The 23298-nt window shown below is 42.7% G+C and overlaps 1 pseudogene; it reads right to left on the reverse strand.

Moving 5' to 3' along the window:
* LOC124775524 overlaps window positions 1-23298 on the reverse strand; it is an 83340-nt pseudogene that overhangs the window by 16166 nt on the left and 43876 nt on the right.

Here is a 23298-nt window from a genome sequence, read left to right on the forward strand (position 1 = left end):
TTCTCCTTATTTCTCATTCTGTTTTTAATCTTTGTTTACGTCGCATGACTGATAAGTTGATAATGCCATAGTTACTGCTTTATGCGTACATGTGTGAAGATGGCACACTGAAGCGCCGAAACTGGTAGCTTCCATAGAAATAAAATCATAATAACGGCTGTAGGGGTTTCATTTTATCACATGTGACAACATTTTCACCAACTACCTGTAACCGATGGTCGTGATCTTCTGTCAATCATTTTGTTTTTCGAAGGCAGAAATCCGCTCCTTCGTCACGTAGCCAGTGGAGAAACGCTGGTAAAGGTCCTCATTGTTTGAAAATTGGCCAATTTTGCGAGTTACCTACTCGATTAGACTACCTGGTCGTTACCGTCTTTGGTCGACGTGGATGGTCTGCCTTCCCAGTTAGCGTCATCCACGTCTTTGCGGACTTGGCCAAATTGTTAGCACCTGCTCATTATGACTATACGTGAAATTACATTTGGTCCAGATGCCGCCAGAACTCTACGGTGAATCTGTGTTCAATTTAGACGTTCTGCCAACATACTTCAAATTTCCAACTGCCTCGCCTTTTCACTCCTACGATATGGATCTCCTGTTATGCGTACTACAATAGTACTGTGTCTACAGCAAACCCAGAGCATGTACTCACTCCTAAAAGTGTATCAATCTTGATACTAAAGGTGTTAGCGTGGGACTACACGCGTAACTTTCTGTCAGAATTTCCGTCGTAAAGACTACATGTAAATACTACATATAAAGTACTACATATAAAAACATAACCATATTTATTTGGTGAATCAGCTGTACATTTTAATATAGGGAAGTCTTTAGTTGCGGAGACGATGAGCGGAAAGAAGCACAAATAATAAAACGAACATGATCGACGTCGAACCTCCAATAGTTATGAAGTGTGGAAATGGGAGTGCCATTTTTTCATAAAACGACTCTTTCTATGCTGTAGAACAGCACTGGTACTCTTCTGCATGTTCATCGACTTCATCCAAGACCCAAACCAAGAGAAAGTCTTTCAAACATGCGTTAGTAGATGGTCTGTGGTCTTTGAGCCAAGTTAGCGTCATACGTTATTGGAGTTAAATTATGAATTTGTAAGGTGAAATATTAATATTTCATTATAGCTCTTTTTAAGGATCTGTGAAATTTAAATGATGAACATTTATTAGATACGCTATGTTTTAAATGTTCCACAAGTTAAAAAAATGAGAAATGGTTTACGTTCATTTCAGTTATACTACCTAAAAACCTAATGTATTTCTGTCGTTTTGTTATAGATACTATAACATAGCGTCTCAGTAGTAATGGCACTTCCAACAAAAACTTGCATTCTGATTTTTTCTCAAAAACTGCTGGCATTTTTCAGTGTGTGGCTGTGTACAAAATATAAGCTGATTCCCACAAAGAAGAAAACAGCAATCATCCAAGTTAACAAAGGTATTTATTTACACAAGTAGCACCGTTAACAGTTTCGAGCCAACAGTTTGGCTTCAGGTGCCAGTTAAAGTTTATATTAAAACTGTTTTCGTATATATTAGTTGTTGGGAAAAAGCAGACAACTAACATAAACAACAACAAAGGTAAACTTATCTGTTCGAAACCGGTAACGGAGGTGTTTGTGTAAATACGAGTAAATATCAAGTTGCTGTTTTCTTCCTTATAAGAATCATCTTGCAAAAAATTTCTTTTTGGCACTTAGATCGTCAGTTTTCTGGTACGATGCTTAGAACATTCTTAATTAAGTGTATATTTTCTAATTTGTCTTATTACCTTTTCGGTGATGCGGTGAGCAGCCAATTCTGTGGCCTCATAATACGTTGTCAATGTTTTGGGTACAAATCAGCCATGTACAAACAGAGAGAAGCTTTTTTCTCACTCTCTTGCTAGATGTCATATTTGGCATATAAAACGTTTTCGCTTCTACTCTTATGGTCCCGGAGTACATTAGAGTTGTATGTTATTTCATTCAAAAACATTTTGTTAGAAGGAAATGTTGCCAATTATCTCAAAATTTCACTGAAAAATATCGATACATACAGCAGTCTAAGAAGAGAACAAAAGAAATCAACTATATTAATTAGCTTGAGACTTACGTCACCATACATTTCGACGGTTGAATCTTCCAGAGGTTGATTTTCAAAGTAGAACCTCTTGATGTCTCGAGCAACGGTAATGCGTTCCTCCCTCTTAACGGGAATGTCGGCTGGCAACAGCCTCTGGAAGTTTGTATTGAGCTCCCGCATAGTTCCCTTGTTCTCCGTCAGTTCTGGTGAAAGCAGTTAAACATTCTCATGCAGTGGACTTTACAAATGACAGAAATGAAGTAATCTTTCACAGAGGGAGACAGGAAATGTACGTGGGAAAGGTTCCGAGAGATGGGAAGATCAAAGCTTGATTACATCGTTCACAGATAGAGTTCCGAAATCATGTATTTAATAGTAAAATATATTCAAGAGCAAATATAGACGAGGATAACGACTTAGTAAAAAACGGTCAAGGAAGTTGGACTACAAACATACTGGGTGATAATTATTGAACTATGTGAAAAGAAAACGTAAATTAGTTACAACCTACGGAGTGCACACACGTTATTCAACATGTGAACGTCACTACAGATATTCGGATCTAGGTTGTGACATGTTCGATATGCCTGCCATCAATGGCAATGATGTGGCGCAGACAAACAGCGAAGTTCTTCGTGACCTGCTGAAGCATCGGAACATCGATGCTGTCCATGACTTTCTGAATGGCTATTTTTAGCTCAGCAATGACTTCGTGGCTATGTATGTACACCTTGTCATTAATAGACGCCCAGAAAAAGGAGTCGCACGTGTTCAGATCCGCAGAATATGGCGGCCAGTCGAAACCTATCCATGCCAGTGGCCTCTGGGTACCCCAGAGCCAGAATACGGTACCTAAAGTGCTCCTCCAGGACAGAAAACACTCTCCTGCTTCGATGGGGTCGAACTCTGTCTTGAATGAACCACATCTTGTCGAAATCAGAGTCACTTTCGATAATGGGTATGAAATCATGTTCCAAAACGTTCACGTACCGTTCTATAGTCACCGTGCCATCAAGGAATATCGCACCGATTATTCCATGAATAGACATTGCACGCCTCACAGCCACCAGCTGAGGGTGAACAGACTTCTCAATCGTGAAATGAGTGTTCTCAATCTTCCAAATGTGCCAATTTTTCTTATTGAGATATCCATCCAAATGACAACAACAAGGCGCGTGCACGTGCGTATATTGATTTCCATTATGTCCCGTGGCCATCCGTGCAGTTTGAATGTCCTAACGCAAAACCGTTCAGAATTTATGACAATTTTATTTTATATAGTTCCATGATTGCCACCTTACAGGTACAAGCAAAGTAATTGCGAAGAACTACTTCAACCAGTCAACAAAAAAAGAAAGTAAAAAAATATTTAGGGAAAGAGAGGAATATAGCAAAAGCAACTTAAGATTTAAATAAATGGGATGTGCAGGGAAGCCAAGGTGAAATAGCTGCGGAAAAATGTGATGAAATCGAAACAGAAGTGATCATCGGAAGAACTGACCTACTCGTTGAATGTGGAAAAGTCAAAATAATCCTCAGTGAAAATAAAGTTGCGTCGGGAACATTATGAGTGCAAAGGGAATTCCACTGTTAAACACAGAAGTGAGAGCGGATGGCTTTAAAAAGTACATTGAGGCCTCTGCAAGAGTGAGCACTTGTTTGGTTACCCAACTGAAGAAGGAGGAGGAGGAGATTAGTGTTTAACGTCCCGTCGACAACGAGGCCATTAGAGACGGAGCGTAAGCTCGGGTTAGGGAAGAATGGGGAAGGATATCGGCCGTGCCCTTTCAAAGGAACCATCCCGGCATTTGCCTGAAGTGATTTAGGGAAATCACGGAAAACCTAAATCAGGATGGCCGGAGACGGGATTGAACTGTCGTCCTCCCGAATGCGAGTCCAGCGTGCTAACCACTGCGCCACCTCGCTCGGAGAAGAAGGAATGTGAGTCGAGATGGAAGACGTAAGTAGGGCGACTCATAATTCGAGTATAACAGAGCTTTAACTGACTTGCGATCGTTTAATGTAGAAAGAATAGATATATTTCCTTCTGAATTTGTAATATCAAGAGGGATAAGTGGCAACCAAACGACTTTTCAAATTGATGTAGATAATTTATGGTCCTCTAACATACCATGAACTTCCGGAAAAATTTCGTCCATACAATTCTGAATGTAGGAAGAACACAACAGTGCCAGGGATATCTAATATCAGCTTACTCTCTTATGCAACCAAGTTCATGACACGAATATTATACAGAATGAAAGAGAAATTCTGAGAGCTGTTAAATGACAATGAGTCGGGATTTCGGGACGGTAAAGCCACCAGAGAGGCTTTTCTGACGATGCTCTTAATAATGGAACCAAGGCTTAAGAAAACTCAAGACTCGCTCATAGAATTTGTCGATCTAGAGAAACAATGTAAAAACCATGCAAGATATTCGAAATTCTGAGAAAAATAGGTGTAATCTATAATGAAAGACGAGAAATATAGAATATGTACAAGAACCAAGGGGGATCAATTAGATTGGAAGACCAAGAATGAAATGCACGGCTTAAAGAGGCTGTAAGACGGAAGTGCGGTCTTTCGTTCCTAACATTCAATCTCTTTACAGAATAAGCAATGACAGAAATAAAAGAAAGGTTCAAGAGTGAGATCAAATCTCAGGGTGAACGAATATCAGCGATAAGGTCCGCTGTTAACATTGCTATCCTCAGGAAGGCGAAGAACAATTAAATGATCTTTTGAATGGACTGACCAGTTTAGTTACTACAGATTATAGATTGTGAGTAAACGAAACCCAATAGAAGTTTTTATTATCAAGCATACATCTTAATTGGAGGAAGAACTTTCTGAGAATGTATAAGATGTTTGCAGCACAGCATTGTGTTGTACTGAACACCAGAGAAGAGAATCTATGGAGATCAGCTGTTAGAAATAATCGCGTGAAATCAGTATTAGGGACGTGACTTTAAGAGTCAGATTTAGTTGAACTATCCTACGAAAATGCAACTGATTTTTAAATGGAATCACACGAAGAATTCTAGAGCTTGCAGTTCCATTGTTTCGGTGTTTCTTATGAAGTAAGCATGACAACAGACTATATTCTGCGTATGAGGAAAGATTGTACAGGTGAGTTGCAGTTCTGTGTACAGTTCTGCGGAAGACGTCACCTGAGGCTCCGAGAATAACGCACGTTCCAGATGGAATCCGTCATCTTCATGCGAGACCGGCAGGAGTATGAATGAATGGTGTGCTCTGGATACACAAGCCGGTAACCTCTGGTTATCAAAGCCGTTATTTTCGACAGCAGCTGCTACATTTATGATGCATTAAAGCCAGTGGTTGTCCACTAACGCCAAGTGATCCGTGATGTCACATTTCAACACGAAAACGCAGGATGGCATGTTAACCCTAATGTCCTAATCTAGCTCGATATAAAGGTGTCTGACTCTTGCCTTACCAACACTTTCTTGAGATTTCTCCACGTGAAAACATCTGGCTGTGTATTGCTGAGAGATCGATTTACCACAATGGACAATCACTACGATTGATCGACTATGGCATCGGGTTGAAAAAGCATGGAACGACGTAAGGGTGTCATCCAAACTACCTATGTGTACTAAGTTTTGCGTCCCTTATATCATGAGACCACGCACAGATTTAATCAAGTTCTTCCTGCCATACTGTATATGCAAAATAAATAAGATATCTTTATTTATTATTCCTCGTTCTGTTAAATACAATGACCAGCCATGTGCAATATATTGACGGCAAACATCACCTATCCAGCGATCCTTGTTAATGATTGAAAGGATCTGCACATCTTTCCATTCACTTGCCAACCTTCGTTGATGCAATGACTTTAGACAAATTACGTAAATTTGTGTAAGGAAAATAGTAATTCCTCCCTCAGATAAAGCTCTGCAATCGTCTGTTGACAGAGTTTTCAGTCATCTTCTTTTTTCACTTATCAACAACAAGTATCTTCCCACCTTTCGTGTAATAACAATAGTTAGTCGAGCGGCGACAGATTTGTTGTACTAGATCGATGTCTAAGGCACCTTGTTGGATCCGTATGGTACGGAAGATACTTTTAGAAAACTGCTATATGTGCAATGTAACAGGCATTTTATTCTTGCACAACGTTCTGAATAGGTGGGATTACGGGTTCCTTCCCTTTCCCAAATAACAGAGGGACGTAGGCTGCTTTAGGGTACTACGACTAGAAAGAAAAATAATTCACAATCATTTAGAGGAAGTACATTTTACGGGCTTTTGTAAGTCATGTAACGAATATTAGACATGACAGAAAACGACCACTGTCAACAGTATCAGTAAGAAGAGTCGATTACCAACGACTGATTTATATACAAACGTAAGGTTCAGTTTGTCCTTCCGGAACATGTCAGTTTTCAGATCATAAATTAGAGTCTATGTCGGAGGCGCCGTGTATACCTACCTCGGATGAACAATATTCCTTCGCGAGAACAGACACCCAAGATAGTGGGCACTTTGTTGAACTTGCCACTCTTCAAGATTTCCATAGGATTCCGTGTGATGATTGCGTCCTTCACGCTGTCCGGTTCTATGGTTGGCGCAAAAGGTACCAGCGTCTGCATTCTCTGCTTTTCCTAGTCGACAAAGACAGTCCACAGTAGAGTGGAATTAAAAACTTGTAACGTTTCATTCGTAATAGTACCTCGCGAATGTTGCACACGTTTACCCCACCTCTTTGGTCAGGCAGTTTAGTACACTCTCGACGAGCGTCTGCGCTGGTTGGTCTCTCATGAAGGTCAGTAGTTCCTCTGAACTGTCTCCCGTGAAGCCGAGGGACTGTGCCAGGCGAAACGTCCTGTCCTTAACAGGAGCCGACACCAGCTCCAAAGACGCCACGCCACTTTGACAGATAACCTTGTGGAACAAACCTGCAAAAAGAGAACATATGAAACAAAACATCACGTTACTGAACAACTTTTCATTAACGCATAACTCATGAAGTGTGGTCTCTCAGACCGCGTCGAAATTATCGAACGCTTTCCTAGACCAGTTCTAGGGGAATGCTTCCATGCTCCCACAACCATACTTATATCGCCAACCGCATAATGTTTTGCTATCAGTTGCGTTACCTGCTTCTTTGTTTGTTGTTGACATGCGTTTCTGACACGTGTTGTGATCTCCTGGACCGCGCCTCGTGAATTACGTACCTGTTTTCTTCAGTTTAGTACAAAACGTGTTAGTAGGAAAGTGTCAGTTATAACGATCGTAAGCTTGATTAAGTGTTAATCGGTAGATATATGAAGATGTCACTGATATAGATCAAGAAACAGAACAAAAAGGCGATTTCACAATAGGCAGTGGTCACATTTCTGCTACCGAACAGCACGATGGTACAGAGGCAGATCTTCAGGAATATTGTGATGCGGATGTCGGTATCTCTCCAATAAAGTACTTAAGGTGTTGGTCAAAACCAAAAGTGCTCTGAGTGATGATAAAGAAAAATTTAGATCCCAGAATTGAATGTCAATTTTGCAGACTTTCTTTTTGTACTTACCAAGTGCAGTTTTTATCTGCTAATTTAAACCCTGGAATTTAGTTGTATGTGGATATTTACTTTATACAGAGCTACTGAAATGTTTCAGATTGTGAAATTCGGTTCTCTAACAGTTCTATTAAAAAAATAAAAAATTAAAAAAACGCAAAAAAAGCGTTGATTGGTGTGGTAAAAAGCAAAATACTGCAGACATTATTTAGTGCAATAATGTCAAAAAGGAATAATTAAACGACGCTTAAATTATTGCAAATATAGGTATTACATAACTTAAATTAAAAATTTGAGATCATTTATGCCGTCATTCTTACATTAAGCATAAGGGTCTCATAGACTCCCACCTCATAGAACACGATACGGAAAATTAACCTATTGAGTTAAGGGTTAACGTATGTCCGACTAAAATTCCCTTGAAAGTAGTATTAGGAACAGTTGATTGAAAGAGACTCATGATGCTGTTCATTTACTATCGCTTGAAAATAACAGCATGAAATATACTAGCGGACACACATATGCTGGTAGGGCATTTGCCAGTGAAAGACAAGTGTTTCTGATTCGAGTCCCAGTCAGGCACATGGTTTTAATCTGACAAGTCGTGTCGGTCACTGCCTGTTACAGAAAGAACATTTACTCTCCAAGATATGTTCTGTTAGTCACTTTGAGCACGAAAGACAACAATCCAGCAGATTTAATGTACGGGTTTCCTGCCATGGAGAGTCTTGATAGAGAGTACTACTGTAGTCATGGGAGATTTCTTAGACGTGGACAAGTTTACGAGTTGAGTACCTGATGATCTCAGACTCTAGACCTGGAGTTCTAACAGTGACAAAATTGACCTGGACGTACGAGTTGCGGCACATGTTCAAACGTGTGCTTTTTAGAGTATGCCCACATTAAAAATGGCTCGACGCGTACATCTGCCGTCGTCTTTGTTTCATTGTTGTTGTTATGGTCTTCACTGCTGAGACTGGTTTGATGCAGCTCTCCATGCTACTCTATCCTGTGCAAGCTCCTTCATCTCCCAGTACCTACTGCAACCTACATCATTCTGAATTTGCTTAGTGCATTCATCTCTTGGTCTCCCTCAACGATTTTTACCCTCCACGCTGCCCTCCAATGCTAAATTTGTGATCCCTTGATGCCTCAGAACGTGTCCTACCAACCGATCCCTTCTTCTAGTCAAGTTGTACCACAAACTTCTCATCATCACAAACCTATTCAATACCTCCTCATCAGTTATATGATCTACCCATCTAATCGTCAACATTCTTCTGTAGCACCACAATCCGAAAGCTTCTATTCTCTTCTTGTCCAAACTATTTATCGTCCATGTTTCACTTCCATACATGGCTACACTCCATAGAAATACTTTCAGGAACGACTTCCTGAGACTTAAATCTATACTCGATTTTAACAAATTTCTTCTTCAGAAACGCTTCCCTTGCCATTGCCAGTCTACATTTTATGTGCTCTCCACTTCGACCATCATCAGTTATTTTGCTCCCCAAATAGCAAATCTCCTTTACTACTTTAACTGTCTCATTTCCTAATCTAATTCCCTCAGCAAAACCCTACTTAATTCGACTACGTTCCATTATCCTCGATTTGCTTTTGTTGATGTTCATCTTATATCCTCCTTTCAAGACACAGTCCATTCCGTTCAACTGCTGTTCCAAGTCCTTTGGTGTCTCTGACAGAATTACAATGTCATCGGCGAACCTCAAAGTTTTAATTTCTTCTCCATGGATTTTAATACCTACTCCAAATTTTTCTTTTGTTTCCTTTACTGCTTGCTCAATATACAGATTGAATAACACCAGGGAGAGGCTACAAACCTGTCTCACTCCCTTCCCAACCACTGCTTTCCTTTCATGCCCCTCGAATCTTATAACTGTCATCCTGTTTCTGTACAAATTGTAAATAGCCTTTCGCTCCTTGTATTTTACCCCTGCAACCTTTAGAATTTGAAAGAGAGTATTCCACTCAACATTGTCAAAACTTTCTCTAAGTCTACAAATGCTAGAAATGTAGGTTTGCCTTTCCTTAATCTTTCTTCTAAGATAGGTCAGCATTGCCTCTTGTGTTCCAACATTTCTACGGAATCCGAACTGATCTTCCCCGAGGTCGGCTTCTGCCAGTTTTTCCATTCGCATGTAAGGAATTCGCGTTAGTATTTTGCAGCTGTGACTTGTTTAACTGATAGTTCTGTAATTGTTACATCTGTCGACACCTGCTTTCTTTGCGATTGGAATTATTATATTATTCTTTGTTTCATACAAGACACGAAATTATTGGGAGAATAGTGTTTTGAATTCACTTTATTACGGCTCTTAGCTGTAGGAAATAAGTCACAGTCAGAGTGAATATAGCGTGTTTACCGAGTACGGATGACCCAGTCTAGCTGTACCACCATTACTAATGACGGTACACCGCAGTGGTACAGGAAGCGTAGATAACCGTCAGACAGCTCATAAAACTTCTTGAACGATCCATATGTCACCGGAGATGAAAATAAGTACTTACTCCTAGATTATGAATCGGCTGTAAGTGAGATGTTTTCAAATTATAGCTGCTGGGAAATAACATGAAACTCTAAAGGTAAACGTTTTATTTAAAAGTTCCTCGATATTTAATGAATGCAATGGAAAATGGCAAACAATTGCATTAGGGCACTTAGACAGCTCCCTCTCGTAGGAATTGAGAGTCATAACAGGTGTTTGCTTTCTTCACTGTCGATAGGATGTGCGACTACCCAAGGTCTTGGAATTGTGCTTTTGGTGTCCTGTCATTCTCGTAACACACGCGAAACGCACCAATTGGCGTCAGAATCTTATCTTATGCGCAACAGTTAAAAACTTACTTACTTCGTATCAAATCTATATTACCATACGTAACCGACATATTGAAAAAGTAGTGCTATAGAAAGAGGTCTTGTTTCGATTAACGTTGGGTTCCCCACGGATAAATATTGTTCACATTGTGGGGTAGGATTTCTGTCTTATACTGTGATTTACGACACAGTACTAACTCTGTAAGATTTCACAACATTGGCGTTCCATCATCTTTCAGTGCTGCATGAGTAAGTGCGACATAAACTCTTGGGAGTACTATCAGCTCTTGTGTTCTGTTCGTCGACAGTGTACCAGAGCGTATGAGACTTACTGATTAAAAAACAAGTAGGATAAATCATTTTCATTTCCGTCAATGATCACAAAACCCATGGTCTTGAGAGTGTTGATTTCGGCCAGCAATGACCATCTTTACGTCTCGGTGCTGATGCGCTGTTTAAGTTTGCAGAGCGTTTTTGATACTGTCGCAGACCAGACATGGCACTACTTTTACAAGCTACGACATGGTCGTGCATTATAAAAGTGATCCAGGGAGTGTAGAATAAAATGCTACTATTTCTGTCAATGATCACAAAATATCTGATCCCGAGAATATCGGTTTCGACCATAGCAATGTCTAAACTTACGATTTGAAACTGAAGCAGAAAATCATCACCGATATTTTAAGAGGGTCATTTCTCACCGAAACCAATAGTCTCACGACTAAACGTTTTGTGATCATTGACGGAAACACACGAAATTTGTTCTACACTTCTTGGATCACTGTTTCAATCCCCAAACATCCCACAGCCAGCAAAAAATCAAGTAGCAGGCTAACAACTTTCAGTGTGTTTAAATGCCAGCAGTTGCTATTTTTATTCGAAGATATAAAAGATTTTAAGCGGAGCATAGTTCGAAGGAACTTTATGAACTAACAGCAGTGTGATGACAGCTTCGAAGAATTTCTCTAAATGTTTCGAAGTTGCACTAGAGAGTGAAATACATGCTGGTGTCAACGATTCCTTCGTAGGTAAATGCTTGGAAATTAGCACCAAGAGTTGTAGCGCCGTAGTAAGTCGACAGGACGGAAGTTAAGCCCCCGTCCAGCAATCTAGAATTATCTTTATGATCCTATGCATTACTTTCAAATGTGTACGACTACATTCGTTCCCTGTCCTCGTGTTCCGCTTTTTTTGTCTTCGTCGTCAACGAACGCTATATCCTTACCTTCTGCATTTCGAGACCGACCATAGTAATATATAGGGTAGTCATAAAGAATCTGAAAAGCTTGTAAAGAGGTTTTAGGGGATGTTGTGCTAAGAAATAGATTCGATACGTTGGGGCGTTTCAGTGTAACTTAGCAATGAAATTAGCTAATGAGGTCGTCGCGCGTGCAAATTTAAGCAACTGCACCGGCTTAAAATGCGGTAATGTACAGACATCCGTGGGTCCGTGAGTTACAACGTGTCAAACATTCATTACCAGTTACACTGTGCCTTCTTCTGAATCGGTAAGGGCACACAATGTAATTAATTTTATTCTTAAGAATTATTTCTCAGCATGGTATATTCTGCAACATCCATACAAGCTTTTCACGATATTTCTTTATATATATATATATATATATATATATATATATATACATATATATATATGCTTCTTCTAACTGGTTTGACGCTGCCTATCACGAATTCCTCTCCTATGCCAACCTCTTCATCTCAGAGTAGCACTTGCAACCAATGTCCTTCAATATCTGCTGGATGAATTCCAATCTCCGTGCTCCTCGACAGTTTTTGCTCTCTTCATCTCCCTCTGCTATCATGAAAATCATTCCCTGATGTCTTAATAGATGGCCTATCATCCTGTCCCTTCTTGTCAGTGGTTTCCATATGCTAGTTTCCTCTCCGAATCTGCGCAGAACCTCATAATTCCTAACCGTATCAGTCCACTCGATCTTCAACATTCGTCTGTAGCCCCAAATCTCAAATGCTTCGAATCTCTATCGGTTTTGCCACAGTCCATCTCATACTGAGCTCCAAACGTACATTCTCAGAAGTTTCTCCTTCAAATTAAGTTCTATGGTTGATACTAGTAGACTTATCTTGGCCAAGAATGCCCTTTTTTCCAGTGGTAGTCTGCTTTTGATGTCCTCCTTGCTCCATTCGTCACAGGTTATTTTGCAGCCTAGTTAGCAGAATTCCTTAACTACATCTACTTCGTGACCATCTATCCAGATATTAAGTTTCTCGCTGCTCCAATTTCTGCTAGTTCCCATTACTTCGTCTTTCTTCGAGTTATTCTCAATCCACATTGTGTAGTCGTTAGGCTGTTCATTCCACTCAGAAGATCCGGTATTTGTTCTTCACTTTCACTCAGGATAGCAACGTCATCAGCGATTCGTATTATAGATATCCTTTCACCATGAATTTTAATCCCACTCCTTAACCTTTCTTTAATTTCCATGATTGCTTCTTCGATGTACTGATTGAACAGTAGAGGTAAAAGGGTACATCACTGTCTTACGTCCTCTTTTAACAGAGCACTTCATTCTTGGTCGGCCACACTTATTATTCCCCCTTGGCTCTTGTATATATTGTATGTTATCCGCCCCTCTGTATAGATTACCCCTATTGTTCTCAGAATTTCGAACATCTTGCAACATTTTACATTGACGAACGCTTTTCAAAGGTCGACAAATCCTTTGAACGTGTCTTGATTTTTCTTTAGTCTTGCTTCCATTATCAACCGCAAATACAAATATTTCAAGAAAACAAGAAAAGCAACACAAACAATTAATAATAAAATGAAAGAACCGTGATCCTGCGTCAGAATTGCCTGTCTGGTACCTTCACCTTTCCTAAATCCAAACTGATCGTCATCTAACACATCCAGTCATGCGTATATTATTCTTGTCAGTAACTTGAATCCATGAGCTGTTAAGCTGTTTTGCCATAATTCTCGCACTTACAAGCTCTTGGAGACTTTCGAATAGTGTAGATGACATTTTTTCGAAAGTGAGATGGTATGTCGCCAGACTCATATATTCCACACACCAGCGTGAACAGTCTTCTTGTTGCCACTTCCACCAATGATTTTAGAAATTCTGTCGGAATATTATCTATGCCTTCTGCCTTATTTGATCATAAGCTCGTCAAAACCCTCAAATTTTGAATCTAATATTGCAGCCCTCATATCTTCTAAATCGACTGCTGTTTCTTCTTCTATCACATCAGGCAAATAATCCCCGTCATAGAGGCCTTCAGTGTACTCTTTCCACCTATCCGCTCTCCACTATGCATTTGGCAATGGAATTCCCGTTGCACTCTCTTAATGTTCATTCACTTGCTTTTAATTTCACCAAAGGGTGTTTCGGCTTTCCTATTGTCCTAACGACAATACTTTCTTTTTCGATTTCTCCACATTTTTCATGCAGCCATTTCGTCTTAGCTTCTCTGAACTTGATATTTATTTTATTTCTCAGCGACTTGTGTTTCTGTATTCCTAAATTTCGTCAAACGTTTCTGAAATTCGTTCTTTCATAGGTAAAAAATGGTTCAAATTGCTCTGAGCACTATGGGACATAACTTCTAAGGTCACCCGTCCCCTAGAACTTAGAACTACTTAAACCTAACTAACCTAAGGACATCACACACACACACGCCCGAGGCAGGATTCGAACCTGCGACCGTAGCGATCGCGCGATTCCAGACTGTAGCGCCTAGAACCGCACCGCCACCACGGCCGGCTTCATCGGTCGACTGAAGTATGTCTTCTGTTATCCACGGTGTCTTCGCAGTTACCTTCATTGTACCTTTGCTTTTCTGCCCATCCTCTATGGCTGCCCTTTCCAGACATGTCCATTCCTTTTCAACTGTACTGCCTACTGAGCTATTTCTTATTGCTGTATATATTAGACCTGGAGAACTACAAGTGTATCTCGTTATTCTTCGGTATTTCTGTATCCCACTTCTTTGTGTATTGAGTCTTTCTGACTAATCTCTTAAACTTCTGTTTACTCTTCGTCACTACGGAATTGCGATCTGAATCTATGTCTCTTACTGGGTACGTCTTACAATCCAGTATCTGGTTTCGGAATCTCTGTCTGAGCGTGATATAATGTAATTGAAATCTTCTGGTATCATCCAGCCTTTTCGAAGTATACCTCCTCCTCTTGTGGTTGTTGAGCAGAGTATTCGCTATTAAAATAAGAAATTAATTTCAGAACTCATTGCCTTTCCTCTGCCATTACTTGTCTCAGGCCCATATTCTTCCATAAACTTTTCTTCTGCTCCATCCCCAACAACCACATTCCAGTCGCCCATGACTATTAGTTTTTCATCTCCGTTTACGTACTGTATTAACCTTTCAGTATATTCATATACTTTCCCTATCTCTTCATCTTCAGCTTGCTATGTCGGCATTTATACCCGAATTATCGTTGGTTTGCTGTCTATTCTGGCCAGAACAGCTATATCGTTGAAGCGTTCACAGTAACACACTCTCCGCCCTAACTTCCTATTCATAACGAATTCTACACAAGTTATATCATTTTCTTCTGTTGTTGTTACCCTATGCTCATCTGAATAGCAATCCTTGTCTTTCTTCCATGTTACTTCACTGGCCCCTACTATATCTCGACTGAGCCTTTACATGACCCTTTTCAGATTTTCTAGCTTCCCTACCACGTTCAAGATTCTGACAGTCCACACCTCAGCCCGTAGAACGTTATCCTTTCGTTGGTTACCCAGTATTTTTATTATGGTCTCTCCCCATTGGCAGTCCCCTCACGGAGATCCGAATGCGGGACTATTCAAGAATCTTTTGCCTGTGGAGAGGTCCTCATCAGACTTTTTCAGTTACAGTCCACACGTTCTGTGGATACAGTTTATGTATCTTTGATGCAGTGGTTCCCTTGCCTTCTAAAGCCTCATAACGTTGATCATTTTTGATTCTTCTACCTTTTGGGGCAGTTTCCCATCCCGAGGACAAGAGAGTGCCCTGAACGAGGGTGACCGCTTACGCGGAAGTCTTCAGCCGCCAATGCTGGTTATTAATCAAAATTTAAGCATTGACGAGTTTCGAACCGGGGACGGAGAATGAGTTGATTTATCAGAATGTCTTGGTACTACCATGACACTTCAGTAGACCACAGTCAAATCATCGTGTAATATAAGCTGCCAATGGGAGAAAAAATGAATGATGATAACAGAATAATAAATGAAAGGAGAAAGGAAAAAACTGACAACATAGCCGAAAAACCACCACCAAGCTCTCATGATATGTATCAACATATGTTATTATATCGAGTTTTTTATATTTTAGTAATTTTTTAATATTTTTACTTTGTATTTCTTTATATATTTTTCAGTTTTTATATGGAATTCTAAATAGGAAACTAAGAAGAATATCAATTTTCTTACAAGGATTGTATATTAGCACTACATATGTATACTTTTACAATAGAACTGGAGCGATGCTGAGTCAAAATGCAAAACAAAACAAATAGGGAAACTAGGAGAGAAAAAGCCGAAGCAAATTGGATGGAAACACACATAACAAAGAGAAACAGCTATCATCAGAAAAATTAAATTAACCACCACAAAATTGTCGACGGAAAACAAGATTCAACATGGTTCGCTATCGAGGCAACCATAGTTATGTCCAATACGCCGTTATCATGTACTTCATGAAGTTCATGTGACATTCCTCTTGCGTTCTACAACATATTGAACGAAGTGTCCCGGCAACCACATAACAATGTGGTTTTCGACCGTCGAAAGAAGGAAGAATCTGGGCGCAATACGACGTCGCAGAATGTCGAGTAAGGAAGGCCAGTGGTGTCATAATACAAGACCAATTTGCCATATAACCACCACAAGTAAAGCGATGTCGTATCGTATCTGTAGACGTACAACGACTACATAATACCGTGTCTCTAAGCCCAGCGTTCGTTGGACTCAAGTTATTTACTACTTATACTATGAGGACGCTACGCACATCGGCAAAATCGAAAGACTGATGTTTAACCAAACTATCATCCAGTTCATTTGCGGCGATTATCTTTCAGCGAGGTTCGGGCATGGCACTGCTTCCCGACGAGTATGTAGGAATTTCATGGTGAGGACAGACCTCCATAAAATGTCAGCCCCTAAACAGCTCACAGCAAGATAGAAGTCTAATAAACGGAAATGGAATGAGGCTAATGACACGACGAATTTTCCAGTTGCACCCGCTACCGCACGTTATCATGCACCGAAGAAGGTGTGGCCACATTTGCGGGCCCACTTAAGTCATTCACGCGCTTACTCAGAGAGACGTTGCTTCTAGAGACAAAGAGTGCCTTTTAAGCCCAAAAACTGCTTAAAACTACACTCTTCCACGTACCCCTTATTCGTAGTGTCTTATAGAGCGGGCTGCATGTTGACTGACGGAGTCATACACCACTGTCTCTCCGGTCAGGGCATAGCCACATCCAGCGGTTTATGAACAGTCTCTGTTGGTGAGCCACATCCAGCGGTTTATGAACAGTCTCTGTTGGTGCATCATGGAAAGAGGACATCGGCTAGCTAAGTGACTGCCAGTGTCAATGAAATTTACCAAGAGCCGTGTATCGTAAGATGCTATTTTATTTTATTTTGAAGGTTAACTGTTTCAGCCTTCATAACGCATTAGTTGTGGGATGGAAAACAGCTTGCGAGGTACTTGGAGTTCTTGAGTACTGAGTGTCGATCAGACTATATTCCTAAACGTAGGAGGGTCGCCGTGGGCCTTCTTAGATGTAGGTCAAAACTGGAACTTTCATATGTTGTAGTCGGACGTTAGTGATACGTTCTAAGTATGAAAGACTATTTTCTTTCGGTACGGAGACTTTCCATGTAGCTTTGTACTGTTTTTAATTTTTAACTTTTGCGAGTGAGTGTTGTGGCTTAGAAACGAATGACGAAGTATGAGAGTTTAGCGTCCCATCGACAAAGACGTCATTAGAGACGGAACACGAGCTCATATTAGGGAAAGTTGTGGAAGGAAACCTGCTGCGCGCTTTCAAAGGAATCCTCCCACCTTTTCCTTAAACGACTTAGAGAAATAATGATGGAAAACCTAAATCTGGATAATCGGATAGTGATCTGAAGCATTGTCCTCCAAAATAGGCGTCCTTATGCTAAGCTCTGCGCCACAGCGTTGGGTGTTGAAGCTACGAAGGTGCACACGTGATCGGTCGGCAGTACCTGTATTAAGTGCAGCTACTTTTGGCTGAAGAGACTCAACTCGTCAGAACGAATAAACTTTCTTTCCGTGGAAATTTGACGTGTTCTAATTTTCGTGTTCTGATTTCCGTGTTTTGTCTTGCTGGAGAGTTCTCTGGAAGTTAGGTAACACTTCGATTTCGCACCTTGACATTCAGTGATGCTCGTTTTCATATCCGCTGGTCAGCCCAAATTTCTGTTAAGGCCGGCCGAGGTGGCTGAACGGTTCTAGGCGCTTTAGTCTGGAACCGCGCGACTGCTACGGTCGCAGGTTCAAATCCTGCCTTGGGCATGGATGTGTGTGATGTCCTTAGGTTAGTTAGGTTCAAGTAGTAGTTAGGTTTAAGTAGTAGTAGAGTTAGCAGCTTTCACTCAGTTAATACTAGGCAGAAATCAAATCTGCATGTGGTATGCACTTCCTTGACTTTCGTGCAGAAAGGAGTGCAGTATTCTGCTGCATCCATTTTCAATAAGCTACCACAAGAACTCAAAAATCTTAGCAGTAGCCCAAACACTTTTAAGTCTAATATGAAAAGTTTCCTCATGGCTCACTCCTTCTATTCTGTCGAGGAGCTCCTAGAAGAGTTAAAAAATTAATCAAATTCAAGTGTTACATTGGTGATTTTCTTTATTTAAACTTACGACTTGTCGCCTGAATATGTTTCTTATATTTCATTCTATCTGTTTCTACAATCGTGTTATAATTTCATGTATTGACTCGTTCCATGACCATGGAGACTTCTCCTTAATGTGGTCCCACGGAACAATAATAAATAAATAAAAAAAATAGTTCTAAGTTGTAGGGGACTGATGACCTAAGATGTTAAGTCCCATAGTGCTCAGAGCCATTTGAACCATTTTTTTTCTCTCTTAAGGGAGTCAGACTTCTGCTGCGGTTATATCACTAGTTGTAGAAATGGTGAGTTTTTTAACCTTCTCTCAGGGCTCAAGAGAGATTACAATTTTTATAAGACTGCTTTAGATGTTTAGCTTGCACAAGGATTGCGCCATTTCTATCGATATAGACTTTTTAACTAATCAGTGGTGTAATATGTCGTACAGTTTATATCACAGGCAGTAAATCTTTGGGAGCTTGTTAAGTTTGACGCCTATATGCCAGAAAAAAGGACGTGTAGGGTTTAACAGTCCGTCGATGATAAACTTCTGCATAATTTCAGTGCCGCAATGTGTTCATTGTAAAAAAGCATTTTATTAGTTCTATTACATGTTTATTATCTTATAAATAAAAAAGACTTTTTTTTAATTTAAATTCAGTGCAATAATGCGATCTTAGTAAATGACTGTTGTAAAACGGCCCTTTGAAATAGTGTTAATTAAAAAAAGTTAATAAATGACGTTCATTCCACTTGGGACTTGTGGAAGGTACATTAGCTTATTTGTTTTAGTTGTCAATATTTGTAATGTATTGTTGTTTTCTGACATGTTCTACATCCTGGAGGACGTCCAGACTTCGGATCAATTGGAATGAAAGTAAATCTAATCTAATCTAGTCTAGTCGTTGGAGACGAAACACGAGATCGGAATAAGAAAGGAAGGGGAAGGACATCGGAATACCATGTTATAGGAACCATTGAGTGTATTTCCCTAAGCCATTAAGGGAAATCGCAGTAAAGACTAACCTCGTTGGCCGTATGGGGATTTGAACCACCATCGAAGGGAGAAGCAGTCCTGTGTCTCACCAATGCGCCACCACGAAAGTCTCTAAGCACCTGAGACGTCGCACCACGTCATATCACGACGAAGTACGTATTAAGAAAATTTCCAAGGTTCCAAAATCAAGAAATGACCATTTAAGTTAGGAAAGCAGAAAGCTATGGCGACGAACCCTTAGCTGCAGGAGAGATTTGTAACAAATGGCAGGCCAGCGCTCTCGCCAAATATTGTGACGTTCTGTGGGTCTCCACCAAAGTTGGCGATGTTACTCTTGACCCATTCTAGGGCCATCACTTGATCTTTGAGACCAGCATTCCCTGGGATCACCTCATCTCCAGTTGATAAGAAACCTGCAATACAAATAAGTGGTAACATCGTGATATGACTACAGTGTCCATGAATAAAACAAGTCGAACTAAACCACCCAGCGCCTACATAGTTGACCAAAAATACCTCACCTAGTGCACCCACACGGTAATTGAGTGTCACCAGCAAAACATCGTGCTCAAGCAGGTGTTCAGGTCCGTAAAAATCCGTGTATCCAGAGCCCAACATAAACGCACCTCCATGAATCCACAACATGACTGGAATCAGTTTGGCACTGGCTCCTGTCGGAAGCTGGAAGAAAAAAAAAAGAAGAAAGAAGTACGTCAGAGCTGAAGCAAGTGTAACATATCTAACACAGAGAACAGAAGTCTGCATTCTAAAAAGGAGAGAAGATATAAATAATTATTGAAAAAGGCTTTGTGGTTGCTTAAGAAGAGTCGATACTTTTCTTTGACTATGTTTGTTAATTGTCACGTCACGTTTCACATTTCACTCACCATCTAATGACCTGTTATAAGAAACGATATAAGATGTTACGCTACACATTTCACGGAAACGCAAATTTCTTATAAAAGATAGTTCTAAATGAACAATGTTCGTGAACAGTACGCTTCTTGATACAGAAATAAGTGCCATTTCAGATGAAAATTTATAGGACTTCGATATAACACATAATACTAATATGCACAATAACAGGTAGCATCATTAGTTGCACAGTTTCGACCTTAACTGTTGAAATACGAGTACCATAAAAGATACGGTCAGCGCTACCGTGTGTGCTGGGAGAAGGTTCGATAACGCTAGGTGGCGTAACCGTGTCGATGCAGTTTCTAGAGCGTCACACAGATTCGTGACCAATATAAGAATCACATTTAAATTCTTAAGAAACAATTGCCGAAATGAAATGAAACATTTACAAATGAGCTTGTCCAATTGGGTAAAATTCCAGTCTTACTTACAAAACTTCAAGTGATGCGGTGTCATAAAATCAGTGTAGGAAAATCTCTATGTTTTTGTTTCTACATATATGTAATATTGTCAAGATATGACAAAATGAAATCTGTTACACTCATTCGAGGGTTGGATTCCCTCTCTTCTTCATCGAAGAGTTTCACTGCCTGGGCTACTCTCAGGGTGCACCTTCGACGTGGAAGATCCCCGCCGTTTCCCTGCCGTGTCGTCTGCTTGCCTGTGTCGTCTGCTTGCCGTCCATACTGCCTGCCGATGCTCGCCGCCGCCGCCGCCGCCGCTTGGTCGCCGCCTTCCGGTCCTCGCCGCCGCCGCCGCCGCCGTCGCCGCCTGCCGGGGCTCGCCGCCGCCGCCTTGTCGCCGCCTGCCGGTGCTCGCCGCCGCCGCCGCCGCCGCCGCCGCCGCCGCCGCCTGCTGATCGCCGCCGTCGCCGTCTGCGCCGCCGTTTGGCCGCCTTCCGGTCCTCGCCGCCGCCGCCGCCGCCGCCGCCGCCGTCGCCTGCCGGGGCTCGCCGCCGCCGTCGCCTGCCGGTGCTCGCCGCCGCCGCCGCCGCCGCCGCCGCCGCCGCCTGCCGGTCGGCGCCGTCGCCGTCGCCGTCTGGTCGCCGCCGCCGCCCTTCTCGCGCGCCGCCGCCATGTCCCAACCCACCACCACCACCACTATCATTTTCACCTCTCCCTCCGCTGCTCCAACCACCATCACATGGAGCTCCTCCTCCACCCCACTTCCCGTCCTTCCTTCTCTCCCTGTCCACCCCACCCCTGCACCACTTTCGGCTGTAACCACCCCCAACTCCTCCTCCCCTATCACTGTCGCCCCATCGACAGCTACTGACTTTCCGCCGCTCCCCGCACCGCCTCCGACAGGCTCCAAGCCAGCACGGATCTCTGCTCGACGTTCCACAGTCTCAGTGACACCCACGCCCCCTCCGTCTGCGTCATCCGCTGCTCAGGGTGGTCCTGCCCCTCGCCATCTCCCCCTGCAACCCGTACCCCTGCCCCCTCTCCACCCGGTCGTGCCCGCGAAACCTTCAAAGCGCCCGAATGCTGACCCTTCCCCTGCAGTCTCCTCCAAAAAAATCCCCAGCCCCCGTGACCCACCCACCCCCATGGACGCGGCTCCGACCCCCGCCCCCGCCCCGACTGCCACCCATACCTTTGTCCTCTCCAATCCAGACCCTCAATTCCTTGATGCCCGCTCCCTCACCCTCGCCATCCGGAAATACTACCCCAATGCTCCCAACTGATTCCTCGCAAGGACTCGGTCCTCATCAAATCCCCCAGTGCTTCCCTCCACACCGATCTCCTCTCCCGCATCCCCCGTATCCAATTTGGCCAACGTGCAACCCTCACCCCCTACCACACCCCGTCCTCTCCCCATCAGCCTCAACCTCCCCGGCGTCCGCCGACCTTCACCGCTGTGATCACGAAGCTTAGCCCCGTGATCACGGAGGCTGAGGTGTTGGCGGAACTCAACTCCCGGCCCGACATTGAAATCCGCTCGGCCCGTCGCATCTTCAATGATGCCAGACCGACTTTTCTCTTGTGGATATTCACCGAATCCTCCTCCTCCATTGACCGCCTCCTCACCGAGGGAGCCCTCATCTACAATCAGCGCCGTAAGGTGGACCCCTCCCGTTCCCCCGTCCAATCCTACCGCTGCCAACGCTGTCTCACCTACAACGAGCATGTTACCTCTGCCTGCAGGAACCCCCCTACTTGTCCCCACTGCAAAGCGTCCCACTTCCTCAAGCATTGCCCCAACCTCACCTCTCCCCCCTCCTGCAACACTTGCAACGAACCACATCCTACCTACTCCTCGAAGTGTAAAGCGAAACCTCCACCAGTAACCCCTGAGCTCACCATGCCTGTCCATCCTGTTGATGACCCCATCCACCCCAACAACTCGCTCCGCCCTCCCCCTACTGCTGAGGACATCATCCGTTTCACCACCATTGTGCTCCAAAACATCCACCCCTTCCAGCGCTCACACACTCTTTCCCAAATCGCCCTCGCTGCCCGTTCCATCTTCCATCTTACCACCTATGCCACATACTCCCACAACCAGGCCCACTTCACCTTCACCCCCCTCACCACCCTTGTCTAACTCTCCACTCCCATGGCACAACAACCGTACCATATCCTGTACCACAACATTCGCTCCCTGCCCACCCACAAACTCCTCTTCCTCCACACCCTACGTCAGCACCGCGTGGATGCCTTCGTCCTAAATGAAACCTTCCTTCAACCCCGTCTCTCCGTCTCCACGGCTCCTTACACTCTACACCGCACCGATAACCCGTACCCTCTTGCGCGTGGCGGAGTTGCTATAGGCCACCTCAAGTACCTCCCTGTCCGGCCCCAACCTCTCCTTAACAATCCTGCCGAGCATCTCACCCTCAGCCTCTTCTTCCCCACCCTTACCATCACCTGTGCCACCATTTATGTCCGCCCTCGCACCCCCATCCCGTACGATTTCCTGGCCCACATTGACCACACCTTCTCCACCTACGTGATTGCCGCTGACCTCAGTATCCACAGCCGTGATCCTGCCGACCTCCGACGGTGGCATCAGTTTCTCACCACTCTCCAGGGAGACCTGGTTCCCCTGCCTCAGCACACCCGGCCCGA

The sequence above is a fragment of the Schistocerca piceifrons genome, chromosome 2 (assembly GCF_021461385.2).
Source record: "Schistocerca piceifrons isolate TAMUIC-IGC-003096 chromosome 2, iqSchPice1.1, whole genome shotgun sequence".
In the NCBI taxonomy this organism is placed as follows: domain Eukaryota; kingdom Metazoa; phylum Arthropoda; class Insecta; order Orthoptera; family Acrididae; genus Schistocerca; species Schistocerca piceifrons.